This window comes from Ranitomeya imitator, chromosome 2, assembly GCF_032444005.1.
Source record: "Ranitomeya imitator isolate aRanImi1 chromosome 2, aRanImi1.pri, whole genome shotgun sequence".
NCBI lineage: Eukaryota > Metazoa > Chordata > Amphibia > Anura > Dendrobatidae > Ranitomeya > Ranitomeya imitator.
In genome coordinates, this window is record NC_091283.1 from 96,805,928 (window position 1) to 96,822,154 (window position 16,227).

Sequence of the window (16,227 nt, forward strand, 5' to 3'; positions counted from 1 at the left end):
GGAGATGGACTAGCTGCCAGATTCCCCTCTGAAGACATCAGTGCTACTATGGTATAAAATATGTAGGATGTGAGTCATGTTTTGTTCCTGATACGCTTCCTTGTGAGAACAAGTGTTATTTTCCCTGTATTAGCAGTCACAAGATGTCACTGTCTAGAATGTAGGTGAAAGGTGATATCTGCCCAGCAACACAGTAGATACACAGACAATGTGAGAATTAAGGCCAGACCATTGTGACCAGGAGGTTTGGAAATCTCTCATTAGTGTGAGGAGCAGGAAGTAGAGTTCAATTAGAGGGAGTGTTGTGAAGTGTGAACAGTGGTCATATGCAGTGGGCTTCTAGGGCCAACATAAACCTGTTACTCGGGGCAGTGGATTGCCATATAACGCTTCTGGGCGAATCTTTCTTTTGACCTCGAGATGAATGTCAGGGCATATACGAGTTGGCGACTCTAGGTTCAGCACCTGTTCACACTGAGTCTATGTTTGGATGTGCCGGTCAGGTTTTTGAAATGTATTCTTTAGCCTTCTGATCGTGCACTCCGCCCCCTAGCTTCAGGTGTTTTAATTACAGCAGGTCCAATACCCCTCCACAGACAGAGAGAATTTTAGTCTAGTAAGAGGTTTTCACATGTACCCATTCAGATGGAGACGTTTATTCTCAGCGAGGTAAGGCAAGTTTAGGACCTGGTATAAGAGAGATGCCGTAACGGGGCTACCAGGTACACATAAAATTGGCCATTTTTATGCGCTTAAAAGCTCTCATTTCTCATATTTCTAGTGCAGTAATGCAGTTCAAATTTGCTTTTTCAAGTTTGTATGTTCTAGCGCTGCAGTGTGCTGCCTTATTTATTTAACTATATACGAGTTGGCGACTCTAGGTTCAGCACCTGTTCACACTGAGTCTATGTTTGGATGTGCTGGTCAGGTTTTTGAAATGTTTTTGAAATACAGGCCTATGGGACACAATTTTATTATAGGGTGCCAGAGCATGCAGAAGCAGCAGCTCGTCAACGACTATCCCGCTGAGGCACCTTACACATACATTATGAAGACCCCAAATTGATCCCCAAAGCAGTATGATGCCCCACCACAGTATGATAGCACTACAACATGAGACCCCACCACAGTCACTCTACCCAAAATATGATGCCCCTTGCACTGTATGATGCCTCCATGCCCCCTGACACACATTATCATGTACCAACAGCCCCTCTCCACTTACAGTATGATGTTTTCCCCATAGCCCACAGTTTACAGTATAATGGTCGTGAAAGCTTTATAAGTGGTAAGGTTATTTTTTATCACCATTTTGCTCAATACAATTCAGCAAAAAAGTCGGCTGAAATTTTGCTGAAGCTATTTGCAAAAAGGAAGAATTCTGGAGATTTCAATTTATTTGTAAATCAATTCAATTCATCTTGAACAGATTTGCACATCTCTAGTCCAAACATAATTTGAAGCTTGAGTACAGCGATGCAATATCTATGGCAATGCCCTTCCTGCCTTGTGGTATTTATTGGTGTTTTCTAATGTAGCAGAAAGGCTCCTTAGCCACAAAGAACAGATATAACTTTCATCTTTTGCATTCCTGTATTATTGGGGTTTAAGCAGAATGATATATGAGAAATATAATGGGAGGTGGAGGAGTTGTACACCTAATTTGCTAAATAAATTATTTTGATGTGGATTTGGTGGGAACTGGAACACATGGATAGTGCCAACAACAACAAATTTATAGGACAAATATTACATAGTAACATAGTAACATAGTTAGTAAGGCCGAAAAAAGACATTTGTCCATCCAGTTCAGCCTATATTCCATCATAATAAATCCCCAGATCTACGTCCTTCTACAGAACCTAATAATTGTATGATACAATATTGTTCTGCTCCAGGAAGACATCCAGGCCTCTCTTGAACCCCTCGACTGAGTTCGCCATCACCACCTCCTCAGGCAAGCAATTCCAGATTCTCACTGCCCTAACAGTAAAGAATCCTCTTCTATGTTGGTGGAAAAACCTTCTCTCCTCCAGACGCAAAGAATGCCCCCTTGTGCCCGTCACCTTCCTTGGTATAAACAGATCCTCAGCGAGATATTTGTATTGTCCCCTTATATACTTATACATGGTTATTAGATCGCCCCTCAGTCGTCTTTTTTCTAGACTAAATAATCCTAATTTCGCTAATCTATCTGGGTATTGTAGTTCTCCCATCCCCTTTATTAATTTTGTTGCCCTCCTTTGTACTCTCTCTAGTTCCATTATATCCTTCCTGAGCACCGGTGCCCAAAACTGGACACAGTACTCCATGTGCGGTCTAACTAGGGATTTGTACAGAGGCAGTATAATGCTCTCATCATGTGTATCCAGACCTCTTTTAATGCACCCCATGATCCTGTTTGCCTTGGCAGCTGCTGCCTGGCACTGGCTGCTCCAGGTAAGTTTATCATTAACTAGGATCCCCAAGTCCTTCTCCCTGTCAGATTCACCCAGTGGTTTCCCATTCAGTGTGTAATGGTGATATTGATTCCTTCTTCCCATGTGTATAACCTTACATTTATCATTGTTAAATCTCATCTGCCACCTTTCAGCCCAAGTTTCCAACTTATCCAGATCCATCTGTAGCAGAATACTATCTTCTCTTGTATTAACTGCTTTACATAGTTTTGTATCATCTGCAAATATCGATATTTTACTGTGTAAACCTTCTACCAGATCATTAATGAATATGTTGAAGAGAACAGGTCCCAATACTGACCCCTGCGGTACCCCACTGGTCACAGCGACCCAGTTAGAGACTATACCATTTATAACCACCCTCTGCTTTCTATCACTAAGCCAGTTACTAACCCATTTACACACATTTTCCCCCAGACCAAGCATTCTCATTTTGTGTACCAACCTCTTGTGCGGCACGGTATCAAACGCTTTGGAAAAATCGAGATATACCACGTCCAATGACTCACCGTGGTCCAGCCTATAGCTTACCTCTTCATAAAAACTGATTAGATTGGTTTGACAGGAGCGATTTCTCATAAACCCATGCTGATATGGAGTTAAACAGTTATTCTCATTGAGATAATCCAGAATAACATCCCTCAGAAACCCTTCAAATATTTTACCAACAATAGAGGTTAGACTTACTGGCCTATAATTTCCAGGTTCACTTTTAGAGCCCTTTTTGAATATTGGCACCACATTTGCTATGCGCCAGTCCTGCGGAACAGACCCTGTCGCTATAGAGTCCCTAAAAATAAGAAATAATGGTTTATCTATTACATTACTTAGTTCTCTTAGTACTCGTGGGTGTATGCCATCCGGACCCGGAGATTTATCTATTTTAATCTTATTTAGCCAATATTACTAATCTATCACTAAAAGGAATTGACAAGGATTATAGGATTCCACTCACTTGTCAAGCAATAGCACACTTCTACTACCTGGTGCTGGAGTAAGGCTACTTTCACACTAGCGTTGTTTGGCATACGTTGCAATGCATCATTTTGGAGAAAAAATGCATCCTGCAAATGTGCTTGCAGGATGTGTTTTTTCTCCATAGACTTGCATTAGCGATGCATTGCGACGTAATGCCACACGTCGCATCCGTCGTGCGACGAATGCATCGTGTTTTGGCGGACAGTCGGCACAAAAAAGGTTACATGTAATGTTTTTTTGTGCGTCGAGTCCGCCATTTCCGCCCGCGCATGCGCTGTCGGAACTCCACCCCCTCCTCCCCGGACATTACAATGGGGCAGCGGATGCGTTGAAAAACTGCATCCGCTGCCCCCATTGTGCTACATCAATCACACTGTCCGTCGGTACATCGGGCCGACGCATGGCGACGGCCCTATACCGACGCAAGTGTGAAAGTAGCCTAAGTTTAACACAAACCAACACATACAATTAGAGTTGAGCGACTTTTACTTTTTTAGGATCGAGTCGGGTTTCGGGAAGCCCGACTTTGTCAAAAGTCGGGTCGGGTGGAATCGGCGGAATATTGCAAAAAGTCGGGGGCCGACTGAAACACGAAACCCAATGCAAGTCAATGGGGAATCAAAGTCGGCAGTGAGTAGAGGACAGGAAAACACCTACAGAGCCCATTTTAATGCCAAAAACATCAATTCTTATTACTTAAGCTTGTCCATCTTAATTTACTTTATAATAATAGTTAGGCATTGAAAACTGGGGGTCATTTGGCTAAAGTTGTGGGGGGTAGGGCTGGCTCAAGATTTTCATGGGCCCAGGAAACGCGGAATACGTCACGGCAGTGGAGCAGGGAGAGGTAAGTATTTCAACTTTGCAAGTGCTGTGATCCAGAGCAAGCAGGGGGGGCCCACTCGTTGGCACTGGCACAGGGCCCCTCATAGTACAGCGGTGTGTTTGACGGCAGGTGGCGCCTCCCACTGGCAGAGACACTTTTGCGTAATATGAGGGGCCCTGTGCCAGTGACATCGCCAACGAATATGCCCCCCCCCCACCTGATGAAGGAACCTGCACTTTCATCTGCACCTTCCTTTTTACCCCGGTGTAAGGTGATATAGTATGTGGGAAGGGGAACCTGACTTTCAGCTGGGTCAGATTCTGGCTGTGTAGAGTGCAAGGGGAATGTAGTGGTATGGGTCAATGTACCAGCAGACTCATCTAGCAGTGGCTGGGCAATGGGCAGGATGAGGAGGAAACACAGATATAGGCCCAAATAATAAAGTAGGCTAAATGCATTTCAAAATTGGTAACAGGATTAAACAGGCGGCATTGCTTTGATCAGTGCAGGACAACTGTAATGAGTGGCAGACACAGTTAGTAGGCCCAAATAATAAAGTAGGCTAAATGCAGTTCAAAATTGGTAACAGGACTAAACAGGCGGCATTGCGTTGTTCAGTGGAGGACAACTGTAATGAGTGACAGACACAGTTAGTAGGCCCATATACTAAAGGTGTTTTAATCGCAACAGGTGTTTTAATCGCAACAGGTCCATAACCCCTCCACAGAGAGAGAGAGAGAGAATTTTAGTCTAAGAAGAGGTTTCACAGGTACCCATTCAGATGGAGACGTTTATTCTCAGCGAGGAAAGGCAAGTGTAGGACCTGGTATAAGAGAGATGCCCTAAAGTGGCTACCAGGTACACATAAAATTGGCCATTTTTATGCGCTAAACGCTCTCATTTTTCATATTTCTAGTGCAGTAATGCAGTTCAATTTTCGTGTTTCATGTTTGCATGTTTTAGCGCTGCAGTGTGCTGCCTTATTTACTTGACCATATACTAAAGTAGGCTAAATGCAGATAAAAATTGTTAACAGGACTAAACGGGCGGCATTGCTTTGTTCAGTGGAGGACAACTGTAATGAGTGGCAGACACAGTTAGTAGGCCCAAATACTAAAGTAGGCTAAATGCAGTTCAAAATTGTTAACAGGACTAAACGTGCGGCATTGCTTTGTTCAGTGGAGGACAACTGTAATGAGTGGCAGACACAGTTAGTAGGCCCAAATAATAAAGTAGGCTAAATGCAGTTCAAAATTGGTAACAGGACTAAATAGGGGGCATAGCTAGGTACAGGGGTGGGCTCCTCTGCTGAGTAGCAGACAGTGGTAGTAGGTGCAAAGTATTAACTGGTCTAAATGGAGGCCAGGGCCCCTGTATATTTTAACTATCATCTATCATTTTAACAAATTTGTATTGGCAGTGCCATTGAAGGATTTAACAGCACAGACTACACAGTGGTGGAGCAGGGAGAGGTAAGTATTGCAAGTGGTAGAGCACTGTTCGAGCTGGGGGGAACACTCTCTCGTGGGCGGCGGTACTGGCACAGGGCCCCGCATATTACGACGGTGTGTCTGACATTGGTTGTGCACTACCATCATCAGAGACACTTCATTGTACTATGAGGGACCCTGTGCCAGTGCCGTCGCCCAAGAGTGGGCACACCCACCTGTCCAGGCAAACGGCACTCGCACAAGTGCTTCCGGTGACCACAGCCCTGTGGGGGGAGTCAGCCCATTTAGGGAGGTATAAAAATGTCCTGTGGTGGACATTCAGCAGCTGCAAATGGAGGAATTGGAGAAGTCAGTGAGAGGAGGCCAAAAGCAAGACATTTTTCAGGCAAGCTACGTGGCAGCAGGGGAAGGTGGGGCAAAATAATTTGAAGTCCATGATTGGTTCATTTTAATGAAGGTTAGATCATCCGGCTTTAAAAGCTGTTTTCCTACTTCCAGATAAGGGAGCCTTCGAGGCCTTGTGTAACCAGACGATGACGCTGGCTCAACACCTCCAGCCTTAGGTGCTATTGTGCTTTTGCCACTACCACCAGATGCACCATCACCCCCACCACCATCAGTACCAGCTGGCAACCACCGCCCATGGGCTCTTCCACCAGACTTCCTCATTTTTTAGAAAATGTAACCATAATAACAACCGTTATATGGTACTGTAAAACAAGGTAGAAGGTGTACAAAAACTTGTTGAGAATTTAAATCTCCCTTTTTCTTTGAGAGACTGAACCAAAACTCAGGCCCTGTGCATAAAACAACACAATGTAAATGGCAGAAAGTGGCTGGTTGACATACGACAAACTATCAGGACTGCAGTATATCCACTTTGTGAGAATTTGAATTTCACTTTTTTGGGGGGAGACTGAACAAAAACTCAGGCCCAGTGCATAAAACAACACAATGTAAGTGGCAGAAAGTGGCTGGAAGATATATGAAAAAATACAAGGACTGTAGTACAATTTTAATCTCCCTGCAATGATCTCAGGAAAAATATGGCAGCAATAAAAAGCACTGCTGCACACAAAAGTGTGGACAAATAAACAAGATAACTGTGCAGAAAGGAGCAAAAGGATTTTTGCTTTTAAAAAAGCAGTTGGTTTGCACAGCAGCGTGCAAACAGCAATACAGCTATCAGGGAGCCTTGTAAGGCAGCCTAGTAAGCTACAGAGCTGATGCACAAAAATATAGCCTCCACTGTCCCTGCAAAAAAATGGTGGTGTTGGACTGTGAAAATCGCTACAGCACAAGCAGTTTGGGGGTTAATCTTCCCTCCCTAACTATATCCCTTCTTCTGATGAAGCTGCAGCAACCTCTCCCTATGCTAAGATCGGCAGAAGTAAGATTGCGGCTGGCATGCACGCCCCTTTATAGCCCCTGTGACGCCACAGAAAACAAGCCAATCACTGTCATGCCCTTCTCTAAGATGGTGGGGACCGAGACCTATGTCATCACGCTGCCCACACTCTGTGTCCTCCTTCATTGGCTGAAAAATGGCGCTGAAAGCGTCATACGAAGCGCGACTTTATAGTGTGGAAGGCACCCAAAGTATAATATGTGCAAATTGGCACAATATAGACAGAAGGGGGCAGTGAGGGGAGATGAGGAAAAATGAGGGAAGATTGTAGCGGAGATCCTATACCTTAGTGGCGTCACCAAATCCAACCAATGCGCACCCCGACGCGCGTTTCGGATTAAAATCCTTCGTCCACCCCCTGACGAAGGATTTTAATTTTAATCCGAAATGCGCGTCGGGGTGCGCATTGGTTGGATTCGGTGACGCCACTAAGGTCCACACTATTTGCACACTGCAGGCTTGCACATTGCACTTTTTTCATACAAAGGTTGTCCTTATAGCCTAACTTTATTATGGGTTATTTTTAACCCCATAGTGAATTTGTGTCGGATGTTCACGTTGTTTATATATTTTTTATCATTTTTTATCACTGTTGGCACATATTAATATCCCTGATTGTTTTTAAAGGAGTCCTGATATTTCCCCCTTTTTGGTACACCTCATGCCTATATAGGTTTTTATATATAATCTTTGGAGATTTTATTCTTGTAATTGGTTGTTTTTTATTCATCCAACATGTGCACTTATATTTATGTGTATTACCACTACAAATAAAGATTTATTGTGATAAAACGTATACCCTGCTATGTGATTTTTCTTGGGGTTAGGTCCTTTGCTCCGGTGGTTGGTTTTTCTCTCTTTATATTTTTCATACTGTAGCCCCGATCCCGGAACCAGGACTTAAGGAACATATCCGTTTCATTCTTAGAAATTGTCCCGTAGGGACAGCCTGGATCGTTGCAGGTGTGTGCGCGGATGTAGCATGGAGTAATGAATATACTGATGTTTCCTTACTGAAAACATCCGTTTGAATCATTCCATCCGCATCCAACCTAATTTTTATATCCAAGAAATCAATCTCAGTTGTTGCCACTTTATATGTCAACCTAATGTTGCGGTTGTTCTGATGAAGGCCACGGATGAAGCCATGAAGGTCAGGCTCTGGACCCTGCCAAATAATGAATACATCATCGATGTATCTATACCAGCACTGCGCCTGGGATGCCGGGCCTGCACCATCCCCCAAAATATCCCTCCCCCAATGGCAGAGGAAGAGATTAGCGTAGGATGGCGCGCACGCCGTGCCCATCACAGTGCCGCGACACTGTAAATAAAACAGATCTTTGAATGTAAAATAATTATGAGTTAAAATAAACTCCAACAGTTCCAGGATCAGGGCACGAAGTGCATGATCTAAATTACTCATGCCCAGGAAAAACCCACTGCCTACAGTCCCTTGACATGCCCAATGCTTGCATATAAGCAGGACCTGCTTGATTGACAGTTCAGACCAGTAGCATCACCATCCTGCTGGCTTAACTATGCATGCTCCCAATGTTGGTATATGAGACAGTTTTGCTAGCCTTTTGGTAGCACCTTGAAGTGGTAATGGAGAGTATTAGTTTCTAATCACTTGCTCCCACAATTGTAGTTAGCCTCAGTGCAATACTGACAAACTGAGAAGGAAAGAGCTTGTAAGCACTGCACATATTCAGCCATAACTCCTAGACAGCATTGGTGGCTGTTCTCCTTGGCAATGAGCTTTACAAAATATGTATCATGAAAACAGGGGGAACATTTTTTTAAAGGTAACTTGCAAAGTTGCTTACTTTTTCAAGCGCTAACTAAACATGTCTATCTAAGATCACAAGAATAACCTTCTTTTTACAATTGGTCACAGATGTGTTATGTTGCTATGAATAAATTAAATTTGTAGCATAATTTTGCATTAAAAAAGTCAGCTCCTTTAAGCAATCCAAATTTACCTCCTGGCTGCCCATGAAAATATGAAAGCATGGCAATCATGGTTTAGCCCATAGATACCCTCCTCTCTGTATACACTGTATGAAGTAGTTGTCCATTCAATTGACTTGGGATTCTAGTAATGACCCCATTTTGTGATAGATGCAGATCCCATTGGAGGGACGTGCTTCTTATGTACATTTATGGCATATCTTTATGGGTTTCTAAAAGTATAGTAAGCTAGGTAGAACTAGCTAGAATGGAATTTGACAGAATTGAAAATTTTCGATTTTGTTATTCCCAGCTTAAATAGATTCTCTCTTAGGTAATGTAATGTAAGAAGCCATTCCCACTTCTCCTTATCTTTGTGGCTGTAATAAAAACTCGTGACTGAACATCTGAGACTCAGACAAGCCAGTACACTAACAAACAGTAGTTGTGCGCTCTTGTCTCAGATCGATCGACTTCCTGATTTGATCAGAACTGGTGAACTGGTGAAACCTTTTGATTTTCTCCTAAAACTTTCCAAGCAGGTTTCCACATCAATGCTAATAAGTCAACAATACTTTTATGGTCATCTTTTTACAGTGGTCATTAATAAGCTTCCTCCTCGAATGCCATATTGTTATTACACTGCAGAACAAGTGCTGCATGGGTGTCATGAGTTGTCCTGTCACCCTGAACCTAATAAAACTAATAAAAACTCAGCAAATTCAGCAAAAATGCAAATAATTGAAATAAAATACATGTTCTTGTACATTTATGAAATAAAAGCAAATCAGCCAGAATAGCTTTAAGAATTATTCTAACTAGTCATTTATTAGAAAGCTAAAAAAGGGGAAAAAGGCAAAAATGCTTCTCAAATAGCTCCAGAAAAGCAATCCCTCCCACAAAAAATATATAAAAAAGTTATAGTAGCAGAAATCTGTTGAGGCAAAAACAAAGAAATGTAGCATATACTTCAAAATAAAACAAGCTTAGTCACTAAGGGGACAATTGTTTTAAAGGGGAATTGTCTAATCCAAAATACTGCCCGATCTGCAGTCAGCAAGTTATATGCATGTACTGTATATACACTGTGTGCAGAATTATTAGGCAAGTTGTATTTTAGAGGATTATTTTTATTATTGATCAACAACTATGTTCTCAATCAACCCAAAAGACTCATAAATATCAAAGCTTAATATTTTTGGAAGTTGGAGTGGGTTTTTTTTTAGATTTGGCTATCTTAGGAGGATATCTGTTTGTGCAGGTAGCTGTTACTGTGCAGAATTATTAGGCAACTTAATGAACAACAAATATTTTCCCATCTCACTTGTTTATTTTCACCAGGTAAACCAATATAACTGCACAAAATTTAGAAATAAACATTTCTAACATGCAAAAACAAAACCCCCCAAAATTAGTGACCAATATAGCCACCTTTCTTTATGATGACACTTAGCAGCCTTCCATCCATAGAGTCTGTCAGTTGCTTGATTTGTTTACGATCAACTTTGCTTGCATCAATCACCATAGCCTCCCAGACACTGTTCTGAGAGGTGGACTGTTTTCCCTCCCTGTAGATCTTACATTTTATGAGGGACCACAGGTTCTCTATAGGGTTCAGATCAGGTGAACAAGGGGGCCATGTCAGTATTTTTTCTTCTTTGAGACCTTTACTGGCCAGCCACGCTGTGGTGTAGTTGGAGGCATGTGATGTAGCATTGTCCTGCATGAAAATCATGTTTTTCTTGAACGATACCGACTTCTTCCTGTACCACTGCTTGAAGAAGTTGTCTTCCAGAAACTGGCAGTAGGTCTGAGAGTTGAGCTTCACTCCATCCTCAACCCGAAAAGGTCCCACAAGTTCATCTTTGATGATACCAGCCCATACCAGTAGCTCCCTCCACCTTGCTGGCGTCTGAGTCGGAGTGGAGCTCTCGGCCCTTTACTGATCCAGCCTCTGGCCCATCCATCTGGCCCATCAAGAGTCACTCTCATTTCAGCAGTCCATAAAACCTTTGAAAAGTCAGTCTTAAGATATTTCTTGGCCCAGTCTTGACATTTTATGTTATGTTTCTTGTTCAAAGGTGGTCATTTTTCAGCCTTCATTACCTTGGCCATGTCCCTGAGTATCGCACACCTCATGCGTTTTGTTACTCTAGTAAAGTTGCACCTGTGAAATATGGCAAAACTAAACTGGTGGCAAATGGCATCTTGGCAGCTTTGCGCTTGATTTTCCTCAATTCATGGGCAGTTATTTTGCGCCTTTTTTACCCAACACGCTTCTTGCGATCCTGTTGGCTATTTGCCATGAAATGCTTGATTGTTCAGTGATCACGCTTCAAATGTTTGGCAATTTCAAGACTGCTGCATCCCTCTGCAACACATCTCTCAATTTTGGACTTTTCAAAGCCCTTCAAATCTCTCTTCTGGTCCATTTTGCCAAAGGAAAGGAAGTTGCCTAATAATTAAGCACACCTTATATAGGGTTTTGATGTCATTAGACAACACCCCTCCTCATTACAGAGATGCACATCACCTGATTTACTTAATTGGTAGTTGGCTCTCAAGCCTGAACAGCTTAGAGTACGACAGCATGTATAAAAAGTATCATGTGATCAAAATACAACTTACCTAATAATTCTGCACACAGTGTATATGTGGCAGGAGAAACTATGTAGATTAATTCATAAGAAACAAATAAGTATAATTTAGCTTATGTAAAGCTTATTGGGTTTAGGAGTCCAGTGGGAGGTCTTATATGAGTGTGTCCATCCAGTGTATGTGTGCATACAAAGATAGCTGTCAGGACCGCCCACCGGACTCCAAGTCATTTGTATTTTACCTTTGCTTGCAAAAGTGTATATTGATCTTTAGCATCGCGTTTGCAGGAGAACTTGCATCAGAATGTCTGTGTCTGCCTCTAGCTCTTCCACCTCCCCATCCCTCCCCCTTCATAGAACTTTTTAAGCACCAACTGTCATCTTTTATGTCAGTAATGGGAAAGCCTGTATTCACTGAGCAGACAGATTGTACCTGGGAATTGAGAATTCTGAGAAAAAAAGATCAGTCAGGTAGGGGAGAGAAGCAGATTTCCCTGGAAAGTTATATTACTAAGTGTATTATATTGACGTATACTTTTGATTTATGAAAAAAATTATGGTTACTCTTTAACCCCTTAGTGACAGAGCCAATTTGGTACTTAATGACCAAGCCAATTTTTGCAATTCTGACCATTGTCACTTTATGAGGTTATAACTCTGGAACGCTTCAACGGATCCCGCTGATTCTGAGATTGTTTTTTCGTGACATATTGTACTTCATGTTAGTGGTAACATTTCTTCAATATTACTTGCGATTATTTATGAAAAAAATGGAGATATGGCGAAAATTTTTAACATTTTGCAATTTTCAAACTTTGTATTTTTATGCCCTTAAATAAGAGAGATATGTCATGAAAAATAGTTAATAAATAACATTTCCCACATGTCTACTTTACATCAGCACAATTTTGGAAACAAAATTTTTTTTTTGTTAGGGAGTTATAAGGGTTAAAAGTTGACCAGCAATTTCTCATTTTTACAACACCATTTTTTTTTAGGGACCACATCACATTTGAAGTCATTTTGAGGGGTCTATATGATAGAAAATAATGAAGTGTGACACCATTCTAAAAACTACACCCCTCAAGGTTCTCAAAACCACAATCAAGAAGTTTATTAACCCTTTACGTGCTTCACAGGAACTGAAACAATGTGGAAGGAAAAAATGAACATTTAACTTTTTTTGCAAACATCTTAATTCAGAGCCATTTTTTTTATTTTCACAAGTGTAAAAACAGAAATGTAACCATAAATTTTGTTATGCAATTTCTCCTGAATACGCCAATACCCCATATGTGGGGGTAAACCACTTTTTGGGCGCACCGCAGAACTTAGAAGTGAAGGAGCGCCGTTTGACTTTTTCAATGCAGAATTGGCTGGAATTGAGATCGGACGCCATGTCACGTTTAGAGAGCCCCTGATGTGACTAAACAGTGGAATCTCCCAACAAGTGACACCATTTTGGAAACTAGACCCCTTAAGGAACTTATCTAGATGTGTGGTGAGCACTTTGAAGCCCCAAGTGCTTCACAGAAGTTTATAACGTAGAGCCGTGAAAAAAAAAATCACATTTTTTTCTACAAAAATGATCTTTTTGCCCACAAATTTTTATTTTCACAAGGGTAACAGGAGAAATTAGACCACTACAGTTGTTGTGCAATTTCTTCTGAGTACGTCGATCCCTAATATGTGGGGGTAAACCACTGTTTGGGCGCAGCGCAGAGCTTGGAAAAGAAAGAGTGCCGTTTTACTTTTTCAATGTAGAATTGGCTGGTATTGAGATCGGACGCCATGTCGCGTTTGGAGAGCCCCTGATGTGCCTAAACAGTAGAAATCCCCCACAAGTGACCCCATTTTGGAAACTAGACCACCCATGGAACTTATCTAGATGTGTGGTGAGAACTTTGAATGCCCAAGTGCTTCACAGAAGTTTATAATGCAGAGTCGTGAAAATAAAAAATATTTTTTTTTTCCACAAAAAAGATATTTAGCCCCCAAGTTTTTATTTTCACAAGGGTAACAAGAGAAATTGGACCACTAAAGTTGTTGTCCAATGTGTCCTGAGTATGCTGGTACCCCATTTGTGGGGGTAAACCACTGTTTGGGCGCACGGCAGAGCTTGGAAGGAAGGAGCGCCGTTTTGGAATGCAGACTTTGATAGAATGGTCTGTGGGCATTATGTTGCGTATGCAGAGCTCCTGATGTACTTAACCAGTAGAAACCCTCCACAAGTGACCCCATTTTGGAAACTAGACCCCCCAAGGAACTTATCTAGATGTGTGGTGAGAACTTTGAATGCCCAAGTGCTTCACAGAAGTTTAGAATGCAGAGTCATGAAAATAAAAAATATTTTTTTTTCCACAAAAAAGATATTGTAGCCCCCAAGTTTTTATTTTCACAAGGGAAACAGGAGAAATTGGACTGCAATAGTTGTTGTCCAATTTATCCCAAGTACGCTGATCCGCCATATGTGGGGGTAAACCACTGTTTGGGGCGCACGGCAGAGCTCGGAAGGGAAGGAGCGCCATTTTGGAATGGAGACTTAGATAGAATGGTCTGTGGGCATTATGTTGCGTTTGCAGAGCCCCTGATGTACCTAAAAAGTAGTAACCCACCACAAGTGACCCTGTTTTGGAAACTAGACCCCCCAAGGAACTTATATAGATGTGTGGTGAGAACTTTGAATGCCCAAGTGCTTCACAGAATTTTATAATGCAGAGTCATAAAAAAAATATATATATTTTTCCACAAAAAAGATTTTGCAGCCCCCAAGTTTTTATTTTCACAAGGGTAACAGGAGAAATTGGACCCCAGACGTTGTTGTCCAATTTATCCTGAGTATGCTGATGCCCCATATGTGGGGGTAAACCACTGTTTGGGCGCACGGCAGAGCTCGGAAGGAAGGAGCGCCGTTTTGGAATGCAGACTTAGATAGAATGGTCTGTGGGCGTTATGTTGCGTTTGCAGAGCCCCTGATGTACCTAAACAGTAGTAACCCCCCACAAGTGACCCCGTTTTGGAAACTAGACCCCCCAAGGAACTTATATAGATGTGTGGCGAGAACTTTGAATGCCCAAGTGCTTCACAGAAGTTTAGAATGCAGAGTCGTGAAAATAAAAAATATTTTTTTTTTCACAAAAAAGATATTGTAGCCCCCAAGTTTTTATTTTCACAAGGGTAACAGGAGAAATTGGACCACTAAAGTTGTTGTCCAATTTATCCTGAGTTTGCTGATGCCCCATATGTGGGGGTAAACCACTGTTTGGGGCGCACGGCAGAGCTCGGAAGGGAAGGAGCGCCGTTTTGGAATGCAGACTTAGATAGAATGGTCTGTGGGCGTTATGTTGCGTTTGCAGAGCCCCTGATGTACCTAAAAAGTAGTAACCCCCCACAAGTGACCCTGTTTTGGAAACTAGACCCCCCAAGGAACTTATATAGATGTGTGGTGAGAACTTTGAATGCCCAAGTGCTTCACAGAAGTTTATAATGCAGAGTCATAAAAAAAATATATATATTTTTCCACAAAAAAGATTTTGCAGCCCCCAAGTTTTTATTTTCACAAGGGTAACAGGAGAAATTGGACCCCAGAAGTTGTTGTCCAATTTATCCTGAGTATGCTGATGCCCCATATGTGGGGGTAAACCACTGTTTGGGCGCACGGCAGAGCTCGGAAGGAAGGAGCGCCGTTTTGGAATGCAGACTTAGATAGAATGGTCTGTGGGCGTTATGTTGCATTTGCAGAGCCCCTGATGTACCTAAACAGTAGTAACCCCCCACAAGTGACCCCGTTTTGGAAACTAGACCCCCCAAGGAACTTATATAGATGTGTGGTGAGAACTTTGAATGCCCAAGTGCTTCACAGAAGTTTAGAATGCAGAGTCGTGAAAATAAAAAATAAAAATTTTTTTCACAAAAAAGATATTGTAGCCCCCAAGTTTTTATTTTCACAAGGGTAACAGGAGAAATTGGACCCCAGACGTTGTTGTCCAATTTATCCTGAGTATGCTGATGCCCCATATGTGGGGGTAAACCACTGTTTGGGCGCACGGCAGAGCTCGGAAGGAAGGAGCGCCGTTTTGGAATGCAGACTTAGATAGAATGGTCGGTGGGCGTTATGTTGCGTTTGCAGAGCCCCTGATGTACCTAAACAGTAGTAACCCCCCACAAGTGACCCCGTTTTGGAAACTAGACCCCCCAAGGAACTTATATAGATGTGTGGCGAGAACTTTGAATGCCCAAGTGCTTCACAGAAGTTTAGAATGCAGAGTCGTGAAAATAAAAAATATTTTTTTTTTCACAAAAAAGATATTGTAGCCCCCAAGTTTTTATTTTCACAAGGGTAACAGGAGAAATTGGACCACTAAAGTTGTTGTCCAATTTATCCTGAGTTTGCTGATGCCCCATATGTGGGGGTAAACCACTGTTTGGGGCGCACGGCAGAGCTCGGAAGGGAAGGAGCGCCGTTTTGGAATGCAGACTTAGATAGAATGGTCTGTGGGCGTTATGTTGCGTTTGCAGAGCCCCTGATGTACCTAAAAAGTAGTAACCCCCCACA